At 36.3% G+C, this 22,333-nt stretch overlaps 1 pseudogene; it reads left to right on the top strand.

Moving 5' to 3' along the window:
• The first annotated feature begins 20,222 nt into the window (after positions 1–20,222).
• LOC149199787 (tubulin-folding cofactor D pseudogene) lies at positions 20,223–20,786 on the top strand (annotated as a pseudogene).
• Positions 20,787–22,333: the final 1,547 nt, after the last annotated feature.

Below are 22,333 nucleotides of genomic sequence, written 5' to 3'. Positions count from 1 at the left end.
ACCCCACTAGGCCATGGGGACCACACTCGCCATTAACACACCAACACAACACCAATGTGATGGAAAATAAATAATAATAATAAAATAATTTAGACTAATTAACTATGTAGTGTTAAAAAGTTGAACTGAATTATTGATCATTATGTTGCGGGTAAACTAGCATCCATGAAGGTTGTCTAAGAGTAGGACCATGTTCATGTTGTTTGTTTTGATGGTCATAGGTCATAAATGTGTTGTTTTCTTGGTTATCATGATTGAATGATTGATGCATATGATTTATAAATATGTTGGCACACTAACATGATTGTTTTGTCACAGTATAATCTCCATGATAAATCATGGCTATGAATGTGTGTATTTATTATTTTGAAACACCTAACAATGTGTATAATTGACATCACAGCACAAGAAGCATAAATCAAAATAAGTTACAGTGATGGGGACCATAATGGTTGAATATAGTTCCAATCGGTCACAACATGGAAGATGTCCGGTTTGAGCTAATGAAGAAGAGAGATCAGTTGGCCAAAGGTGAGGGAGTCATTCCCCAGACTAGATGGAAAACTTAAGAATCCTAAGGGATGAAGTGAGAAGATTTAAGGTCAATAATGAGAGGTTGGTAAGAGCCCAAGAAAGGAAATTTGAGATCAATGAAGTCATCTTGCAAAGTCTCTCAGATTGGCAGAGGTAAAGGAAATATAAGAGGGGGACGAGTCATAGTGATTAGAAAGGCCTTCAGGAAACAGAAGAAAACACCAATGGAGTAGATGGTGGCAGGTCTAGAAAAAAACATAGGCATGGAAGTGAGGACACTATGCCATGAGGGGAACCTATGTGCACTCCAAGAGGAGGAACCATCATGGAGGTGAGGTGTTCAAGAAAACCATCTAATTCAGATGCCTAGAGGCATTACCATTCTCACTATCACCATAAATCATTAAGCAAAGAAAAGGAACATATGTATAAATAATTTTAGAAGAAAAAACCACCTATATTTGATGGTGTAACACCCCTCCCTTGTGTACTACATTATTGTAAACCTAAGCTAAGTTAAAGCTAAGTATGATATCCTCCCTTTTCTGTTAAAGGTTGTACACCTAAGCTGAGGAAAGCTAGGTTTGATACCCTACTTTGTGGGTTAAACTATTCTAAACCTAAGCTGAGGAAAGATAGGTGATATGTAATATGAAAATAAAATGTATTATTAAATAAATTAATAAAATAAATCACAAGATAGAGATGCTTGCCAAATTCCATGAGAAATGGGATAGAGATGAATCTTTCATGATAAGCTTCTATATGTGATTCTAGATAAGCTTGGATGGATTGGATATCCAATGGATGGATGGGAGATAAAGATCCATTGAACATAAAATATTTGTGGGAGATAAAGGAAAGCTTTCATGTAAAAAAGCATCATGGAGATAAAGACGAGCCTTTTCGGATAAGACCTAGGCAAATGGAAAAATCCATAAAGTGGGACACTGCTAATGGTAACTAGATCATGAAAGAGGGTATTAAATACCCAATGCGTTGGTCAATTGAGGACAGTTGATCCTTGGCAAGATCCTCGGCGCGTGGGGAATCAGAGGCGATTCATGGCTAGGTGGTGGTGCTCCTCCCTGCAAGTGAGGTTTAGTTGGTATCAGTTGCATGGAATGTATTGTATGTTGTTTCTTTTCTTGGATATTACTTGAATTCTTTCAACATATTGTTTAACTATAGGTGCGATGATATCTATACATGATAAATTATTTAGGTTCAATTAAGGTGTCCCATATCTTTACTTGTATTGTGTAAGATATATGTTGATGATACTATCTACATTCATGTAATTGGTTTCAGTCTTATGCATGTGGATGAGTAAAATGTCCATTGAATCTAAATCTGATCATCATTATGTTAAAGGATCATAATTGTATTTAATGTTATATTACATCTCTGGGCAGATAATGGGTACAATACATAGATTCATGCATTTCATGGTATACTCTATCATAGTTAAATTAACTATCATATGTGTACTCAAGGAATCTAGCTTATCCCTCCTACCTATTGTTAAGGATTAAGTAAGTCTATCAAATTATGATTCTCATGCATGGTTGGGCTAACTGCATTAGACATAAGTTAATTAATATTGGTAGCAAATTTAAACAATGAATGTTAGGGATTTCATGACAGAGCTACTTTCTTTCTACAAATTTATAAAACCATGGAGCTCAATAATAGTGTTCATGAAGTGAATCAGATTAATGTACTAGTGACTTCTTTTAAATTCTAACTGTAGTGAGACCAAATCCCAAGTTTAAGGGGCCTAAGGGCGGAATTTTTGGCTAGGCTAAGGATGTTCGTTACAAATGGTATGAGAGCAAGTTCAAGCCTTGCGCTTATGGACTCATCTACCTTGGAGTAACCAACAGTGACAACACTTTGAGTATTCAAAATCGAAGACAATTTTCCTTGTCAACGCTTTGTTGATTTTATTATTATGCTAACCAAATCCATGGTTTTTCACCAAATATGAGTACCAATATCACGTTGATTTATTTGATGAGAATAGATTTACCATATGCGGACTGTTTGATAGAATGTGTCAATAGAGGTGCTAACGAAAGTTCACGAGTGTAATAATGTTGGAACATACAGATTGTGGTTAGCCTATGTGATATTAGCGATAAATATCAACATCGTTTACCTTAAATAAGTTGCCCATAAACCCCAAAGCTTCGCTAAACGGGTATTATTGCATAGGCCTTTAATACGCCCATATATATTATACAAATGGCATCGGTGTATTATACACTGCATTAGGCGTCACTGTATCATTGTGTTGGCTCCAATTTATATGTTAAATTGCATACTCAGTATTTATTATATATATGTGGCATATGGATGTCATTTTGCGGCATAAATGAGTGCATAAATGAGTGCAGCTACAACTTTACAATGTAGCACGGCGCGGTTTGACGACATTACTCGGACGCGTATACTAGTTTATCATGGTTTCATGTTGAACATAGCAATTTAAGGAGGCGTCATTCATAAATATATGTCATAAGATATGAAAATATATGAGTACATGCGTTGTCTTCTGGTTGACCCTATCGTCTTTAAAATAAGATTAACACTGCAGAGGTATACTCGTGAATCCACCTCTACGAATAACCACTACATGGATTCACCATTGTTCAATAGATGTCGGTTGTTAGTAGGTTTCTTAATATCACTTCACAAGCGGGTGTGGCCAAGCTTAGAGATCTTGCTGAACGCAGTCGGAGGACCAAGGCTTTTGTCGATAATCCGTTCATAGAAGATAACAACCATACATCAGGTGGTTAACCATCGTGGAGTTGTAATTAGAACTAAGCGTTGGACGCTCCACAAAGAAGAGAAGGGAAGCACGATGGTTTACTAGTTGAGGAGATATTCCGCATAAAACTGGGACATGGGGACATGATGCGTGGATCATGGATCACGCTACTTTATTCATGGATCATGATGCTTTATGCGTGGATCATGGATAAGTGACTACAGAAAGTAGCATGTTTATTTTCTTCTTTTGGAAAGAATGCACCAAGAGGGTACATTACATTCTGACTACTGCTAAAAACGTTGCTTTTGGCTATTTTATAGCAATAAAAAAGGGTGCGATAATGTTCTTTATGCCTATGCTAGGGGTGGAAAGAGATAGGGGGGATAATGATTATCCTCGTAGGCAGATAGAGGTAGTGTAAGAGGCAATTGGCTTTCATGCTATTTGAGAGAAAAAACTACTTTCGCCGGCTTTCCCCTACGGCGCAGCAGGTGCCCCAACGCTTGAAGTTTGAGCTACAACTTATGAACTGAAATGCTGCGTGATAATTTCGTAATAAAAAAAAAAGACTGAAAATCACTATGACTGTATTCCTCTAAATATCAATTGAATGGCTACACCATCCCATGAGGATAGAAAAGCCAAAGCATTGTTATCTTTGACAATCTTCTATTCACTTATATTGTTTCCTTGATAAGACTTCCCCTTCATTTTAAATAATAGTTTTTGACCTGTTGCACCACAGTTTCGGAGGGGTAACGAAGTCGTAACATTGCTGTTTATTTTTTTTACAAATGTGAATGCCTATCCGCCATGTGATAATGATTATCATCATTGGTGGCCATAGGTGGGTGGTCGAGGGTATCCATGCAATAAATAAATGGGCGCTCGATGGTATCCATGCAAAGAACACGATTAGCTGAGCAGCAGGTAATGGTCTCATAGGATAATGTGCAGGGCTCTCATACAAATCCAATCCGACTGGTGGATGGGATACACCAACCCTCAAGCAGGGTGCTCCTTTTTCGATCCTTGTTCTTATTCTTTTTATGCTATGTTCATGGTTTAAGCCACTACTGTAGGGTTAGAAATCATACGGCTTGGCAATAGAGGGGGCTCATCTCCACCTTGAGGAGCATACTCTTAGGCCTCTACATCTACGACGCAACAGAGTAACTACAGTACATCCCGATCACGAGGGCGACCATGGGATTGTATTTTGAAATGGCAGAATCGAGAAAGGGACCCTTATCATCTCCAATGTCCACAAGCCAGCTGGTGCGTCTGCTATAAGAGTCGATGGCCTGCAAAAAAGACTGAGGGTTCCCCTCTATGCCGTCTGCATGACATGGTCGAGCAATGCTTTCTCTCGTCCATCCCTTGCTTGGCCCATCCGAAGGAACACCCTCATGTTGACTATCGCTCTCATGAATGAAAAAAGTCGTAGCCATTTGAATGAGTAAGCTCTAAATTTTGGTGTTTGGAATGGATTGGCAAGTAGTTTTACTCTGGATTGTTGAATGTGTAATTTCAACTGCGCAGCCGTACCATCGCCAGAAACCGTTCACGAAACTCGCCTGAAATATTTCGCACCAGCTTTCCGGCGAAGGGATATTCCGGCGATCAACTCCGATAAAATTTGGTGCAGACGCGTGCCTCTCCCCATACGTAAGCAAACGTAATTTTTCGGGAGCTATTGTTCAGTTATGTAATGCCTTCCGATATTCTCCTCCACCGTCAGATCTGCTCCCGCGCTCTCCACCGTCGATTGCCTGAAGCTGCATAAGGGTCTGCATCAAGTTAATGTTGCGTGAAGTAAAAGTCAAGTTTGATTGACCGCAGTTTTAATATGAAGGCATTTAATAAGATTGTCATAAGTGTTGGTAAAACATTTAAGTTTTTTTATTTTACGGCACGTAAAAGTAATTGTGCGTTTTGTTTTTTGTTTTCAAAAAAAATGAAAAGGGCTCGTGCATTGTAATATGTTTTTAAAAAAAAGAAATGTGTGTTGACTTTTTTTTGTAATGTGAGAGCTCGGGGGCAGCGAAAGAGAAGAGAGAAAATATGAAGACTTGAGCACAGCAGTGCAATACGAAGAATGAAGAACGAAGTTTGTATGAAGCATGATGCGAATATAGCACAACAGTGCGGAAAAGAACTAGAATCCTTTGTATGGTTTTGTAATTTTGTTTATGTGATATGCACAGAAGTGAAGCAGACGTTTAATGTTTTTGAGCTGCATAATGATGCGAATATAGCACAACAGTGCGGAAAAGAACTAGAATCCTTTGTATGGTTTTGTAATTTTGTTTATGTGATATGCACAGAAGTGAAGCAGACATTTAATGTTTTTGAGCTGCATATGTAAATTTTTATTATAGCAGTAACTGTAAAAGGGTTTTACAGCAGTAAACACAGCTCAGTAAATTCTCAGGGTGAAAACAGAGTTTTGGTTGAATGTTGTTTTTGGTAAATCTCTCTCAGTAAAAGAGGATGAATATGTATCAGTGATTTTTGTTTTAATCAATAGAAATGTTTTTATGGTGGTGAAATACTCTGTTCCTCAGTAATTTTTTTTAAAGCTTCCCTGTGCACAAAAGATCCTGGAAAGGTAGAAACAGAGCATTGCCTCTGTGGAGTTTTTTTTTGTTTTTGGGATTTTATCAGAAAAATCCCCAACAGTGGTATCAGAGCAGGTTTAGGCTCTTTGAAGGTGACAAAGAAGCTGAAGGGAGGAGTCTTTTGTTGCAGCAGTAGATCTTCTCCAGCAGAGTGAAGGCTCAGTCAAGAAAATATTCAGGTATTTCACAAAGTTTTTTTATGTGTTGCTGAAGAAGCAGTCAGTTGTTTTAAAATACACAGTCAAGAAATTGAAGCATAGTTGAGGCTGCAAGAATGGCTGGCACAAGCACCAGTAATAACATGAGTATGCAGCTCCCATTATTTGATGGTAAAAACTATGACTATTGGGCAATAACAATGAAAGTCTTGTTTGCTTCCCAAGACTTATGGGAAATAGTTGAGGAAGGTTTTGAACAACCAGTAGATGAAAATGAGTTTAATGCATTAACTCAAGGAGAGAAGGATCTACTGAAGAGCTGCAAGAAGAAGGATTCAAAAGCCCTTTTCTTCTTATATCAAGCAGTGCATGGAAGTGTGTTTCCAAGGTTAGCAGCAGCTAAGACATCTAATGAAGCATGGCAAACCCTCAAGACAGCCTATCAAGGCATGGAGAGAGTGAAGACAACAAAACTACAATTGATGAGGAAGGATTTTAAGAATCTGTGCATGAAGGAGTCAGACAACATTGACTCATTCTTCACACATGTAATTGGTTTGGTCACACAGATAAGAACTCATGGAGAAACCCTTGAAGATAGGAGGATTGTGGAGAAAATATTGAGGGTCTTACCCTCAAAGTTTGATGCAATTGTCACCACCATTGAAGAGACAAAGGATCTCTCAAAATTTTCAGTTGATGAGCTACATGCATCACTGATAACACATGAGCAGAGGTTGAGTAGGAATGAAAACTCATCTCTAGAGCAAGCCTTCAAGACCTAGATGTCCTTTGGAAGAGGAAGAGGTCGAGGCAGAGGAAACAAAAGAGGAAGAGGCAGAAGCCAGAACAGAGGTGGAAGGAACAGTCCAGCAAATGCTCAAGGAAGAGGCAGCAATCCAAATCAGAACCAAGGCCAAGGCAGCAGCCAACAAAGAGGACAATATCATGCTCAAGGACAAAGGTATGAAAAATCCGATGTCCAATGCTATTATTGTAAAAAATATGGGCATTATGCCAGTGAATGTAGGAAGAAGCAGCATGATATGAGTAATAGACAAAATGAAAATGTCACTAGAGAAAACATCAGCCAAAATAATGTGTTGTTAGCCTGTAACATGGCTGAAACAAACAGTGAAGACATATGGTTTTTAGACTCAGGTTGCAGCAACCATATGACAGGAAACATAGCCTTCTTTTCTGCTCTAGATCAAAATGTGAAATCAGAAGTTACACTTGGCACTGATAGTAAAATCTCTGTTATGGGAAAAGGAAAGGTAAAAATATTTATAAAGCAAGGAGAAAAGAAAACCATAGCAGATGTCTACTATGTCCCTGGAATGAGATGTAACCTCTTGAGTATTGGACAGTTTGTCCATAAGAGGTACAATGTTTTATTTAAAAATGATGTATGCACCATCATGGATATAGCACCCAGCAAATGATGCATTGCTGAAGTAAAAATGACAAGGAACAGGATGTTCCCTCTCAGGATCACGGCAGATTTGAAAAACAAAAATGAAATTGCAGCAGTTACCCAAGAGGCTTTCCAAAGCGTGCCAAAGGATGAAAATTGGTTGTGGCACTTGAGATTTGGACATCTCAATTTTGGAGGTCTAAACTTGTTGAGTAGGAAAGAAATGGTAAGAGGATTACCATTGATAGAGAAACCGGACAGCCTTTGTGAAGGTTACATATTGGGTAAACAACATAGAGAAAGTTTTCCATCAGGGAAGAGCATAAGGGCAAAGGCACCCTTAGAGATCATCCACTCAGAGTTATGTGGACCAATGCAAAATCCATCATTAGCAGGCAGCCAATATTTCCTAACATTCATTGATGACTTTACAAGAAAAACTTGGGTATATTTCCTTAAAAACAAAAGTGAAGTGTTTGAGAAATTCCGAAATTTCAAAGCACTTGTGGAGAACCAAAGCGGGCTGCATATAAAAGTTTTGAGAACTGATAGAGGAAGTAAGTATATCTCCAAGGAATTTCTAAGATTTTGTAGAGAAAATGGTATACATAAACAGTTTACAGCAAGGTACACCCCACAGCAAAATGGAGTTGCTGAAAGGAAGAACAAGACCATCATGGATATGGCGAGGAGCATGCTAAAGGCAAAGCATTTGCCAAATGATTATTGGGCTGAAGCTGTAAATTGTGCAGTGTATATTTTGAACAGGTGTCCTACAAAAGCAGTGTTGAACAAAGTGCCGGAAGAAGCGTGGAGTGGAAGAAAGCAAGGAGTCACCCACATGAGAGTTTTTGGATGTGTGGCCTATGCACACATACCAGATCAGCTAAGGAGGAAGTTGGACAGCAAAGGGGAGAAATGTATCTTCATTGGATACAGTGAGGAATCCAAAGCCTACAGGTTGTATATCCCATCTACCAAGAAGTTTTTCGTCAGCAGAGATGTTCAATTCATTGAAGAGGAAGCTTGGGATGGAAGCATAGAGAAAACAGTGAATGTTAAAAACTGTTTGTCTCATGATGAAGATGAAGAGGAAGTGGCTGAAATGCATCCCCAAACAGCAGCGCCAACACAAGGACAGCAAGGGACACCATTGAGGATAAATGAGAGTGCTTCTCCAAGCACACCACAAGGAGGAAATTCAAGTGCATCTTCAAGCACTTACACACCAAGTGAACGAGGTAAGAAATTTAGAAATCTAAGTGACATTTATGATGAAGGAATGAATTCCTTATTTGCCTTGTATTGTCATGTTGATGATCCTATTCATTTCGAGGATGCAATTAAAGATAGGAAATGGATAGAAGCTATGGATGAAGAGATGAATGCCATAGAGAGAAACAAAACATGGGACTTGGTTGAGCTACCAAAAGGCAAAGAAGTCATTGGAGTAAAATGGGTTTACAAGACCAAGAGCAATGATGAAGGCAAGATAGAAAGGCACAAGGCAAGGCTGGTTGTCAAAGGGTACAAGCAGCAGTATGGGAGAGATTATGAGGAGACTTTCACACCGGTTGCAAGAATGGAAACCGTGAGAGCAGTGCTCTCCATAGCAGCTCAAAACAAATGGAAAGTCTACCAAATGGACGTGAAGTCAGCATTCCTAAATGGAGTGTTAAAAGAAGAGGTGTACATTGAACAGCCTCTTGGCTATGAGAAGAAAGGTGAAGAACACAAAGTGTGCAAATTGAAGAAGGCTCTTTATGGGCTAAAGCAAGCGCCAAGAGCATGGTACAGCAGGATAGATTCCTATCTATTGGATAATGAATTTGACAAGTGTGAAGGAGAACCCACCGTCTACATCAAAGAAAAAGATGGTAATATTTTTAATTGTTGTCTTATATGTTGATGATGTTATTTTCACAGGTAATGATGACCAGCTCATTAAGAATTTTAAATCAGTCATGAAAGAGGAATTTGAAATGACTGACATGGGTTTCTTGAGATACTTCTTAGGCATAGAAGTAGATCAAAATGAAAAAGGAATTTTTATCTCACAAGCAAGATATGTAAATCAAGTATTGAGCAGATTTAACATGCAAGAATGCAAGGTAGCGATCACTCCCACAGTAATGGGATTAAAACTCAGCAGAGAGGACAGCAGCAAGGATTTTGATCCTAGTTTGTACAAGAGTATTGTTGGTAGCCTTGTGTATTTAACAGCTACTAGGCCTGATATTATGTATGCTGTTAGTTTAATTTCCAGATTCATGGAGAGGCCAAAGGAGGCACATTGGCATGCAGCAAAAAGAATTTTGAGGTATGTCAAAGGTACCAAAATGTTTGGAATTTTATATAATGTCTCAGAACATTTAGATTTGGTTGGATACACTGATAGTGATTGGGCTGGAAGTGTAGATGATCGGAAAAGCACTTCTGGTTATGTTTTTCATATGGGTTCAGGAGCCATTTCATGGGATTCTAAGAAGCAGTCCATTGTAGCATTGTCTACAGCAGAGGCTGAATATGTGGCAGCTACAGCAGCAGCATGTCAAGCAGTGTGGATGAGAAGAATGTTGAGAAGCTTAGGCCAAGAGCAGGCAAAAGCGACAGTGATTTTTTGTGACAATAGCTCAGCTATTGCATTGTCAAAGAATTCAGTGTTTCATAAGAGAACGAAACACATTGATACAAGGTTTCACTACATCAGAGAATTGGTGAACAATGGAGAAATTGTCCTAGAACATTGCAGGACTCAGGAACAGGTTGCAGACATCTTGACAAAGCCACTGGATCAGAAAAGCTTTGAATTTTTGAGAAAGTGTTTGGGTATGACCGAATGCCCAGCAGTTGAAATTAAAGGGGAGTGTTGAATGTGTAATTTCCACTGCGCAGCCGTACCATCACCAGAAACCGTTCACGAAACCCGCTTGAAATATTTCGCACCAGCTTTCCGGCGAAGGGATATTCCGGCGATAAACTCCGATAAAATTTGGTGCAGACGCGTGGCTCTCCCCATACGTAAGCAAACGTAATTTTTCGGGAGCTATTGTTCAGTTATGTAATGCCTTCCGATATTCTCCTCCACCGTCAGATCTGCTCCCGCGCTCTCCACCGTCGATTGCCTGAAGCTGCATACGGGCCTGCATCAAGTTAATGTTGCGTGAAGTAAAAGTCAAGTTTGGTTGACCGCAGTTTTAATATGAAGGCATTTAATAAGATTGTCATAAGTGTTGGTAAAACATTTAAGTTTTTTTATTTTACGGCACGTAAAAGTAATTGTGCGTTTTGTTTTTTGTTTTCAAAAAAAATGAAAAGGGCTCGTGCATTGTAATATGTTTTTAAAAAAAAGAAATGTGTGTTGACTTTTTTTTTGTAATGTGAGAGCTCGGGGGGCAGCGAAAGAAAAGAGAGAAAATATGAAGACTTGAGCACAACATTGCAATACGAAGAATGAAAAACGAAGTTTGTATGAAGCATGATGCGAATATAGCACAACAGTGCGGAAAAGAACTAGAATCCTTTGTATGGTTTTGTAATTTTGTTTATGTGATATGCACAGAAGTGAAGCAGACGTTTAATGTTTTTGAGCTGCATATGTAAATTTTTATTACAGCAGTAACTGTAAAAGGGTTTTACAGCAGTAAACCCAGCTCAGTAAATTCTCAGGGTGAAAACAGAGTTTTGGTTGAATGTTGTTTTTGGTAAATCCCTCTCAGTAAAAGAGGATGAATATGTATCAGTGATTTTTGTTTTAATCAATAGAAATTTTTTTATGGTGGTGAAATACTCTGTTCCTTAGTAATTTTTTTTAAAGCTTCCCTGTGCACAAAAGATCCTGGAAAGGTAGAAACAGAGCATTGCCTCTGTGGAGTTTTTTTTGTTTTTGGGATTTTATCAGAAAAATCCCCAACATGGATCTTTATCTTCATTTTTGCCAGATGGAAAATTCTGCATTGTCCTGTAAGCACACATCCTAAGCGGGTAGTAGATAGAGAAGCCTCTCAATAATTGGATGCGCTAATCTACGTTTCAATATTTATTTTATTTTCTTTTCCTGGACAAACCCTACCCATGATAAGGTTGTCATTTCTGGCTACAATCCACAACGCAAGAGAGTAGAGGAGGTTTGTCTTTGTCACAATACCGGACACCTTACTCAGTGGACAGCTACCCTACCTTCGGTGTGCGACGGAATGCAAATTTGATGGATTTGTTATCAAAAGACCCTTCACTTGTATATTTAGTGACATGGCCTGCTGATAGGCTGCTTCAAGTGCAAGGATAGTTATCCTAAAACCGTCACAACTACTGCAGTGTACTAGTATCAGTTCTAATCCTGTGCCCTGCTGATAGGTTGATTCAAGTGCAAGGATAGTTATCTTAAAATTGTCACAACTACTGCAGTGTACTGGTACCAGTTCCAATCCTGTGTTCCATTTTAGATCTCTATCAAAACTGCAGTAAGAAAATATTCAATCAGTTGCATTTTCACTTTACAATTAGATGTTTACTATATTATCATAAAATTAGATTCTAGAATATTCTAGTTAATAATACACTCCTTAAAATTCTAGCGCATGCAGTGATTGACAATTATTGAAGTGTGAAAGGGTGATAAAAGGGCACCGTTGTTTCTTTTTCATTAATTCATCTCCAACATATGCTGCACTCTTCTGTCTAGTCTTTCCAGCGATATTTCGAGTTGGAGATCCTTCACGCGTCTCTCAGTTGTCACTTCTTGATATCATTTCTACCACCTGAGATTTTTCAACACAAGTAACCGGAGGAGCTTGATTTATCTTTTAATAAACTGAAAACTTTACCAAACAATAACGATGATTGGTAGTCGAAGGAATGTCTAAGCTCAAAAGGCTTGAGCTTGACATTGCATCTATCGCAGCAGGACAATGTCCAAAGAAAAGAGAACTCTTTCGACCAGAAGAACACGAAGTTTGGTATTTGATGTTACAAATTTCAGAGGTATGATTTATGATGAGAATGGTTTTGAATGATTTCCAATTGTTTGTGAACGTTGTATTTCCAAAAATGAATTGGATCCCTGTGTCTACATTTGGTTTCTGTATTTGAAATTTGTAAATGAACACACGTGCACATACCTTATGTCCTAAGGTTATATGACTATGTGCCTATGTACGCACCATATTTGAGAGATATAAGTAACTTTATAATCACAAGATAGAATTTTATGCACAAGGTTGTTAGCTTGAGACTTCATAGAATATAAAAATAGCATTTTTAACATGGCGCAATTGAGTAGACATCTTTGCAAAAAAAATAATTATCAATGGATATTCAATTCGAGTCTAGACTAAAGTCTCAGAATTGAGATATTGCAAATACATGATCGTGAATCTTCAATTACTATACAGAGAACTTTTAATGATGTAAATACCATTTTCAGAAAGTTTTCATTGTATTTTATTTATCCGTCTAGCGAGAATTCCGAACAATCTTGCAAGTCTTTTCTTGATTTGAAATTTTGTAAGAATAGTTAATAAGTGTGGAAATGTTCGAGGCCTTTGGCTGCTATGTGTAACAACAATACGTGTTGTGAATAAACTTAATTGCCTCGACTTGGGTTAAAAATCTTCCATGATGCGGGACGGGATTGCCATTTAAGTCATTAATAAACTTTGTAAAAAAGAACCTTCGCTTAAAGTCTCGGGAGATTAGTTTAGTTGACAAAAAAATAGATGAATAGTTTATTTTTAGGATATAAGTGGTCTGAAATTAAGCTTTGAAAAGCTTGCTTACAATTGTCTAGAAGATGAAACCCACATAAGTAATATGACTATTCACAAAATTCTCAGGTAAAGTATAATCATATTAAATATGTTATTTAATATGCTATAGCACATGCTTATGTTTTTGAACATGTGAACCTCATTGAAAAAAAAATTAAAAATGAAGGACCATGTTTTAATTAAAAATGCTTATGGTATTAAAGGATTACAGAATTGAATCACTGATTTGTTAGAATATGTGATGGTTGCCTCTAGTCGGAATGATGAGGATTGAGACAATTACGGAGTCTCACATGTAATATTGTTGATATTTCACCTATTATTGTTATCATATAGACTTTTTAGGAAATAGGTTTTGATTATAAGTAATGATCAAATGATGCTCAAAGGGGAGCCTATCCGGTATATGGTTACAAGAAGTTGTTTTGGTATGTTACATGCATAAAACATTTACCAGAAGTTGTTTTGGTATGTTTACATGCATAAAACATTGCTAAGTGAAGAAGTAACATGTTATTGAGTTTAATAAGTTACTTTTATTAAGTCCCCTTCTAAGATAAGGAGCTTAAAATTTTATCATATATTTTGAAAGTTTCAAAACTAAGCTATAGTTGAACGTTCCTATGAGGATACAATGACTATATGTCATGATTGGAAAGTGATGATTGCAGATATGTATAGAAATAATTAAACAATTTGTAACCATGATAAAGCATGGTCATCATATTAATGCATACTAAATCTTGATAACAAATAAGACATGTACAAAAAAATGAGTACTTAAGTACACCAATACATGGATTCCTTGCATATAGAACTCATTGCAGGGGTGCAATGAGCTGCATGGATATGCTTGCATATGTGGTGTAATTGAGGTCAAATAGTAAACTATGTTTATCTTCAAATCATTAAACAAACCTCTAAACGGATGCCTATGTATAAAGACAAAGTGGAGATTTAATCATTACACCTATGTTAATGCTATGATTAATGAATATGGTCAACATTTTACTCATATTTGTTTGGAGATGGCATGCATGCTATGCAAGGGCAAAGGGTAATACAATACAAATTCATCGAGGTAAATTAGTAATATCATCACCTCATTCTAATCGTATTCAAAATCAAATGATGAGTTGTATGGTTTCTAGTTAAGAACATACCCTAAGGAAATTAAGTTATGCTTAAAGGATCCCAAGAAGGGATAGAGGATGTGAAAGACAAGTCTTTTATAAGACTAAATTCCCTAAAGTTGTTTTTCAAATTTAATGTGGCTGTGTTGATCAGCTCACATGCAAAGTAATGATGTAAATTACTTTGGACATGGTTTGTCAATAGATGAATTATTTTAGTAAGAAAATGATTCAATTACACATTGTTTAACAAAACAAAACCTTATCAGGACATTATGCATAAGTAAATAAGCGTGCATAGGTTGGAACCTGAGGGATTCTAGTTAAGTAAGTTAATATCTTAACCTAGATATGCAAGAGGCATAAAGAACATATCAATTCATGGGATGAGATTGTGAAGTGGGTGCAGAGATGTAATACAACATCATGCATTAATAATGATCAACATCTTTTTAACCAAGAAAGGTATACTTGGAAATTGAACATGATGGGGTTGATGCATTAGAACAATTCAGGGTGGCCTAATGATTGTTGCATAAACCATGAATTCTTAACTGATCTCTTGATTTAAGGGTGATTTAAGGCACTAATGTGTAAGTAGCTTGGGTCACACCTCACATAAATATTTTAGGGGTGTGAAGTGATGAATAGTATATATTTCACTTATAACCTTTATATGGGAGATGTATGCAGATGCATATTATTTATTGGATGAGGTCATACATGCACTGAAGTATGCATGAACAACAAGATGTAGAGGTATAAAAAGAGAAAATAGTCAATCCTATGACTTAAATTTTTTAAGTGTGGAATAATTGTTAAGAACTAACCAATTTTTTTCTGATGAGCACGAGACTTCAAATATCTATGATATATTGAGTATTAGTCAACAGTCTTCCTTATGGTACATTTCATTGTTGTTAAAACCTGGTACAAGTGACAGATTTAATCCTAAAACTAAAAGTTATGGGTATGATTGAGTTATAGTGTGCATGATGACTGTTAATACATGACATATGGAATTGATTTATACATGACATGAAACTTTCTTAATTACATAGATGAACCGTGATAAATGAATGTTGGTATGATACTAACATGGTGGGAAAATATGTTGATAAAGTTTATGTCATGCAGGTGATACCATGAGGATGGTATTATAGGTTGTACCACAGCTGGACTATGTACAATAGTACATATGGGACCATATGACTACATATGCTACAAGGTTGAAAAATGAAAAGTGTATTGGTGTGTATAACATACCTTGTATGCAGGTATGCAATATTCATTGAATGGATGTCTGGCCAGGTAAATAAACCTGGATGTTACCCAGAAGAAGGAAAGTAAGTTTAGTACAAGTAAATATGGTTAATCACAGTTTGGCGTACATACAAATTCAATGAATATATATATATATATATATATATATATATATATATATGAATATATATTGTGATGAGAAATAATCTGTTATGACTTGTAGGCATATTAATGTGGAAAATATGCTAACTGATGTATTGTATGCAGAGAGACTGCAAGAAGAAGGTGTTCGACAAGAACACAAAGGCTTGAAAGAATGGAAGAAGAGGACATGCATTCTTCAGATAAAATAAATGATAAGAAATAGTTGCTTTAATAGTAATAGATTATGATATTTATCATAGTTAAACTTTGCATCGATAAAGTCTCACAAATGGTTTGAAAAAAATGTGTGACAGGTAGCTATGGAAGGAGAGATGTTGGAAGCACTCCTTGAGATTGATGTAGCTATTGGCTTGTTAGGGCCTAACCCAAGTTCATAAGTGATTTAGCGAAACAAATTCTGAAACTACCGGCCCTTTTGGCAACAATCTGTGGCGCGTAGACTGAGGTCTCACCCGAGGTAGTATGTGTTGGGCCTCAAAATAGTCCCTATTTTCACTCCATTATTCACCAATATATTCACATTTTACCTTCATGTCACCTCCATTCCACCTCCATATCATTACATTTACCTCATTATTGGGTTATAACAATGCTTTTCCAAAGTTTATTAATTCTTAACATTTTTAAGTGGATTTATGGCTAAACTTTAGAAAATAATATGCTTATACTTATACCTAACAATTAGAATGAGTTTTTTGACATGTGTAGGCACAAAGGAAGCTTCCAGGGCATCTTTATGTGGCCTTGAATGATCAAATTCGAATTTGATAAGATAAGCCTCATGGAAAAGATCATGATCTCATGGAGAAGATCATGGACCTCATGGAGGAAATCATGGAGGATAGGGTTATGTGTCTAGATGGTTGAGAAATGCATGGAACTAAAGAGAGATTAGTGGATCATCATTATGAGTTTGTTATCTCATCCCATTGTATAAATAGGAGTACCTCCTCGATTCCAAAAGGAGGACTCTTGGAGCATTGTATCCAACTTATGATGGAATAGAATAAAGCTTCATTTTACATATATTTTCATTATGTAGTTTTAGATATAAGTTGTACATATATTTCCATTATGTAGTTGCCTTAATGTAGTATATGGAATAGCTTGTCACTTTGTTCTTAGGAGAATTGAGCTCACTCTAGAAGGATCAAAGGAGCATGTTATTTCATATTAGATCTTATTTCATTTAATTGCTTAGATGTTTGATGTTTGAGGATTTGTTTGTGATTGATGAATGAGTTTTAAATTAGAATCTTATCAACATATGAGAGGACAACCAAGGGTCTAAGTTAGGCTCTCTCTCCATTTGATTTGCATGATAATTGAAATTCATTCTTTTGCTTTTATGTTTCAAGTATCATATGAGGAGATAACCAAGAGTCTAAGTTAGGCTCTCTCTCCATTGATTTATATGGTAATTGAAATTCATTCTTTTGTGCTTTTATGTTTCAAGTCATTTCATTTCTTATGCTTATGAATGAATCTTAGTTTAGTTTGGATTAGTACATGAGAGGACAATCAAGAGACTAAGTTAGTCTTTCTCTCTCTTTGAATCTGAACAACAATTAAAGTTCATTCTCTTGTCTTCATTTCAAAATTCTAGTTTTATGTAATCAATGATTTCTCTATGATACTGTAGGGAAGGACAACTAGGACCTCCTTAGTTAGGAGCCTCTTCCCTTGCATATTATATTGAATCATAAATCATTTAGTTAGACATAGAGTTAGTTGCCTACTCCTGCATATATTTTGCTGGCATCATCACAAGCTTACGAGTTTCCCTGGTTGATAATTTAATGCAGCAATTTAAGCCCAATAAATTGCCCAACATTTTGGCGCCGTTGTCGGGGATGGTGCTAAGGGATTAGGCATTAGGAATTTAATTCAGTACTAGTATTTTTCTTTAGACAAAATAACTTGTGAGACCTGGTGACAGCAAGATCTTCACAAAGGAAGTTCAAGTTTGAGTTTTTTGATGTTTTAGTGTTTAGCTAGTTTTAAATTCAATCCTTTTTGAAACCCCCCTCATAAAAAAAAACGAATCAATCGATTAGTATGCTCTCTTCCTGCACTTCGTGCGATCAGGAAAATCAGAAAATCTATTGATTTCGTTTGAATAAAAATACTCTTGCTGGAGAACTAATGTGCAACATGACAATAAAGAATTTTGTGAATGAAAAAAACATCTTTAAATTTTTTAAATGAAATTTAGTTCTTTTTTTTTTAATTTTAGATTTAAAAAATAAAAATTTTAATAATATATGTATCATATATACATATTATTATTAAAAATAAAAATAAAAAAAATAACCATTTCTTTTGGTTTTTTAGATATTTAAAAAAAAAACTAACTTCATTATAGTTATTGTTTAATAGTAGGTTTTAATAAAAAAAGTTTGTTGATTTTACAACTTAAAAAAAAATTTCAACTTAAATAACAAATTAAAAAAATTTGTTTTTTAATTTGTTGTTTAACAAAAAAATCTAAAGCAATAAAAAAATCAACATAAAAAAATACAAAAAAAAATATGTTTTCATTTCTTTTAATATTTTCATTTTAAGATTTGTTGTTTAAAATATATATATATATATATATATATAACTTCCCATGTAATAATAATATATATATCTCATCTATATATATATTATTATTATTAAAAAAAAAAATTCTGGGTTTTACTGAACGATGGAGTTGATTGCTTGAAAGGTCCTTGAGAAGGTCCAGTGTCTGAATCAGAGAAGGGACTGCAGCTCACTTTGTTTCTCCCTATCTTCCGAAGATAGTTTTGGTGTCTCAAGGGTTTCATTGAGTTTCATTGAGCTTGAGTAATCTTTATGGATACGCCAGATAACATGGCCCGAAAACCCATCAAGGACGAAACTCCCCGCTGCATCGCATGGTGGTGGGGCGCATGGCTGGTTTCGAGGAACCACTGTTGTGGCGGTTTGGGGAACATTGACTTGAATCCACTGCACTGCATCGCTCCCACTTATGGGCACCTCCATTACTCCTAGCCCTTCTGGCCTTGTTTTAGCTTTGATTCAGTTTAATGGCGGCGAAGAACTATGAGTTTTTGGCCCTGAAACAATCAGCCCAAGTGGTTATAAGAGCCTTGTCCTCCCACGGTAAACCCTTTCTTGCTGAAGGAAGTTAGAATTTCTGCTGGTACAGCCATCCGAGAGCCTCAGCGGGAGGTTTACAATAATCAGTATGGGAGGTAATCGGAAGTTTTTGTTGCATCGGCAATCAGGACCGACCTGGGGATTGATCTGACTCAACTGATTCCATGATACTCTTGATTTTCTAGATAAAAACCCAGATTTTCTGGACTTGACTTATTTTGAGTTAGTTTATTTTTAGAAATTTTCTTTATTAGTTTTCAATAGAATTAGTTTTTAATAGAATTTTCTTTATTAGTTTTTAATAAAATTTCTTTATGACTAATTCAAAATAAATAACAAATTAAAAAAAATTGGGCAATTTATTCTAATTTCTCAGAGGGTTGGCACTCAACTTGAAGCTCAACAACTTCTCGGTTTGGGGAGTGGTTGTAGAGCTTAATTTCTCAGTTTGAAGCTCAACTTCTCGTCTCGAGAGCTCAATTTCAATAAAGAGACTGCTCATGGCCTGAAGATGAATATGTCGATCTCTGTCCAAAAGAATTAGTCCGACCTGTTATTTGATGATGCTCTCTCTTTCGGAAGAGAATGGTCACCACAATGCTTTTAGCCTACAACAATTTACGATTTCACCAAGCATTTTGGTCATGGTGGCTCTGCAAGTTAGTTAGCTCAATCTTTACAAACAATGTGGCGCTAGGAACTCGGTCTTCAAAACTGCAGGATTTGTGGTTCTACTACCCCCGTTGGAGCAGTTTGGCCGAGTAAGTTGAAATGGTGGGGCCAACAATGGTGACCGTTTTCATGAAGCTCACTGACAGGTTAGAAGACTGCCCCTGATGAAAAAACAGCAGAAAATGAGATCCCCAGGCTGTCCGTTTTGAGCAGGACAGCTTACATTTGACTGAGTGATAACTCTGATGGCTTCCTGTGTATAATTAAGAGTGCATAATCTTCGATGCCCAAATCGTAAATCAGCCCAGGATCCGTAGCTCTCAGAGGATCCACATGACCTGCACCGAAAGCAAAAGGAATACAAATTCTTGGAAAAACTGGTAGCTAGCATCGTGAAAAATGGCGGTGCAGTGGATCTCTCGGCCATCAAGAAAGCCCAATCCATTATGGATAAATATCAAGAACAGGGACAGCTGCTCGAGCCGCACCTCGAGAGCATAGTTTCTCTTTTAATGCACATTGTTCGCACCAAAACAATTGAGTCAGGGATCGAATCCGGGGACATTCTAGAGGTCATCAAGCTGCTATGCATAATCATCTATACTCTGGTAACAAGACCGTTTTGAAGTTTTTCCCTCACCAGGTGTCCGATTTGGAGCTTGCGGTGTCTCTGCTAGAGAAATGCCATGACGTGACAACGGTTTTGAGCGTTATACGGCAAGAAAGCATCGGGGAAATGGAGACCAAGTGCACTATGCTTCTCTGGCTTTCGATTCTAGTATTGATTCCTTTTGATCTATCGTCAGTGGATACAGCTTTGGCAGAAGCAGGTTCTTCGGTTAAAGATGCGCCTCCGCCATTGGTTGAAAGGGTAATCGTTGTCTGCAAAGACTATCTTTCGAACCCCGGTCCCATGCGGAAGATCACTGGATTGTTGCTTTCCCGGCTTCTTACCCGACCTGACATGAAGCCTGCTTTGATCAGATTTATACAATGGACACACGAAGCTTTGTCAACATCCATGGATGGAACTGCTGATATCTTTTTGGTACCTGGCATTACCGAGGCAATGGCAGCTATTTTTAAGGTTGGTGGCCGAGATATCTTACTTGATGTGGCATCAACAGTCTGGCAGAGGCCTGTAATCTAATAAAGTCAACAGCTGTTGCTCGAAGTCCACTACTTCGTAAATTGCTGATCAAGTTAACGCAACGTGTTGGGCTAGCATACCTGCCTCAACGCGTTCCTTTGTGGCGCTATGTGGGAAGGAACAACTTGCTGGGAGAAAATCTTTCATCTGCAGCTCCCAGAATAGAAAATATTATTGAGTATGGATCGACCCAGGATTTTGTGCATTCGTTCCTATCACCAAACTTCGCAGACATGTTGGAAATTTCATTCACATGCTTTGAGTTTTTTTATTTTTGTTTTGCGTTGCGTTTTTGTTTTTATTTTTGTTATTGTATTTATTTTTATTTTTGTTATTGTATTTATTTTTGTTTTAATTTGTTTTGACATATATTTTTAATTGTAATGTGTTATTAAGTTTGTTATGTAATTTGTTGTTATTTGTTTGATTTTTAATGTTTGTTATTTAATTTTTATGTTTGGTATATTTGTATTAATATATTAATATATTAATTGTATTAACATATTAATATATTAATATAATTACATTAATTGTTATAATTATAGTTTGTTATATTTAATTGTAAATTGTTGTATATAATTGTTCTTATGTTTGTTATGTTATATGATATATTGTTTTATATTAGATATGATTTTCATGTTGTGATTAAAAAAAAAAACAAAAACAAAAAAAAATTGTTATGTGTTTTGTGATTGTTTTGAAATATTTAAAGAGTAAATATTGGCATGTGAAGGATATTGGCATAAAACACAATTTTGGTGACATGTAAATAGAGAGAATAATGGACTGAATGAAATTGCAACCGCTGGTACAGGGGAAAACATTAAAAAAAAAAAAAAAACACTTTTCACAAAATTCACGCAGGTTTGAAAATAAATAATGGAACTTTTGGAAGCATAATTTAAAAGAACATTTGGTGGATTTTCTCATTAACTTGCATAGAATTGACAATTTGATATTGTTGTATGCTTTTATAATGTACTAATCCGCAGGACACAGCAAATGCCAAACTTTTCGCCATGCACAAAAGTCAGCTGACACAAACAGGGAGTATTACTTTTCATGGTTATTTTAAAAACATGGATTGATATTAATATCATGATTAAGTCAATTTTAACACTTTGTTTGTCCTTAATTTGTTTTATTTGGTATGAAATTTTTGCGTAAGAATCATGAAGAAACTGGCCATTTCTTCTAGAACACACTTATGTTTTCTTTGTACCAAGTTTTTTTACAGGTTACAGGATAATCAAGTGATCATAAGGAGATTACATTGTGACAACAATTGGTCTTCAAATGACTAATTTCATGAAAAATTCTAAAGACAAATACATGTCCAGAATCATTATTTTGCACTCCCATTTTGCAAAAAGATTTTCCACCAATTGTCCATGTCCATAAAGCATACCATCTCCATGTCCATTTTTCACAAAAAGAGTATTTATTCATTTTTCATGTCATTACCATTCCCCTTCATTTCCGCAATAAAACCCTGCTTGAGTCAAAGTCCTAGAGTCTAAATATCATTGTAAAAAAAACACCTAGAG

Source organism: Pinus tabuliformis, chromosome 2_1, assembly GCF_031772625.1.
Source record: "Pinus tabuliformis cultivar Carrire ecotype Pingquan chromosome 2_1, CPIR1, whole genome shotgun sequence".
Classification (NCBI taxonomy): Eukaryota; Viridiplantae; Streptophyta; class Pinopsida; order Pinales; family Pinaceae; genus Pinus; species Pinus tabuliformis.
Note: the sequence above shows the minus strand (reverse complement) of the source record. Positions and strands in the feature narration are given on the sequence as shown.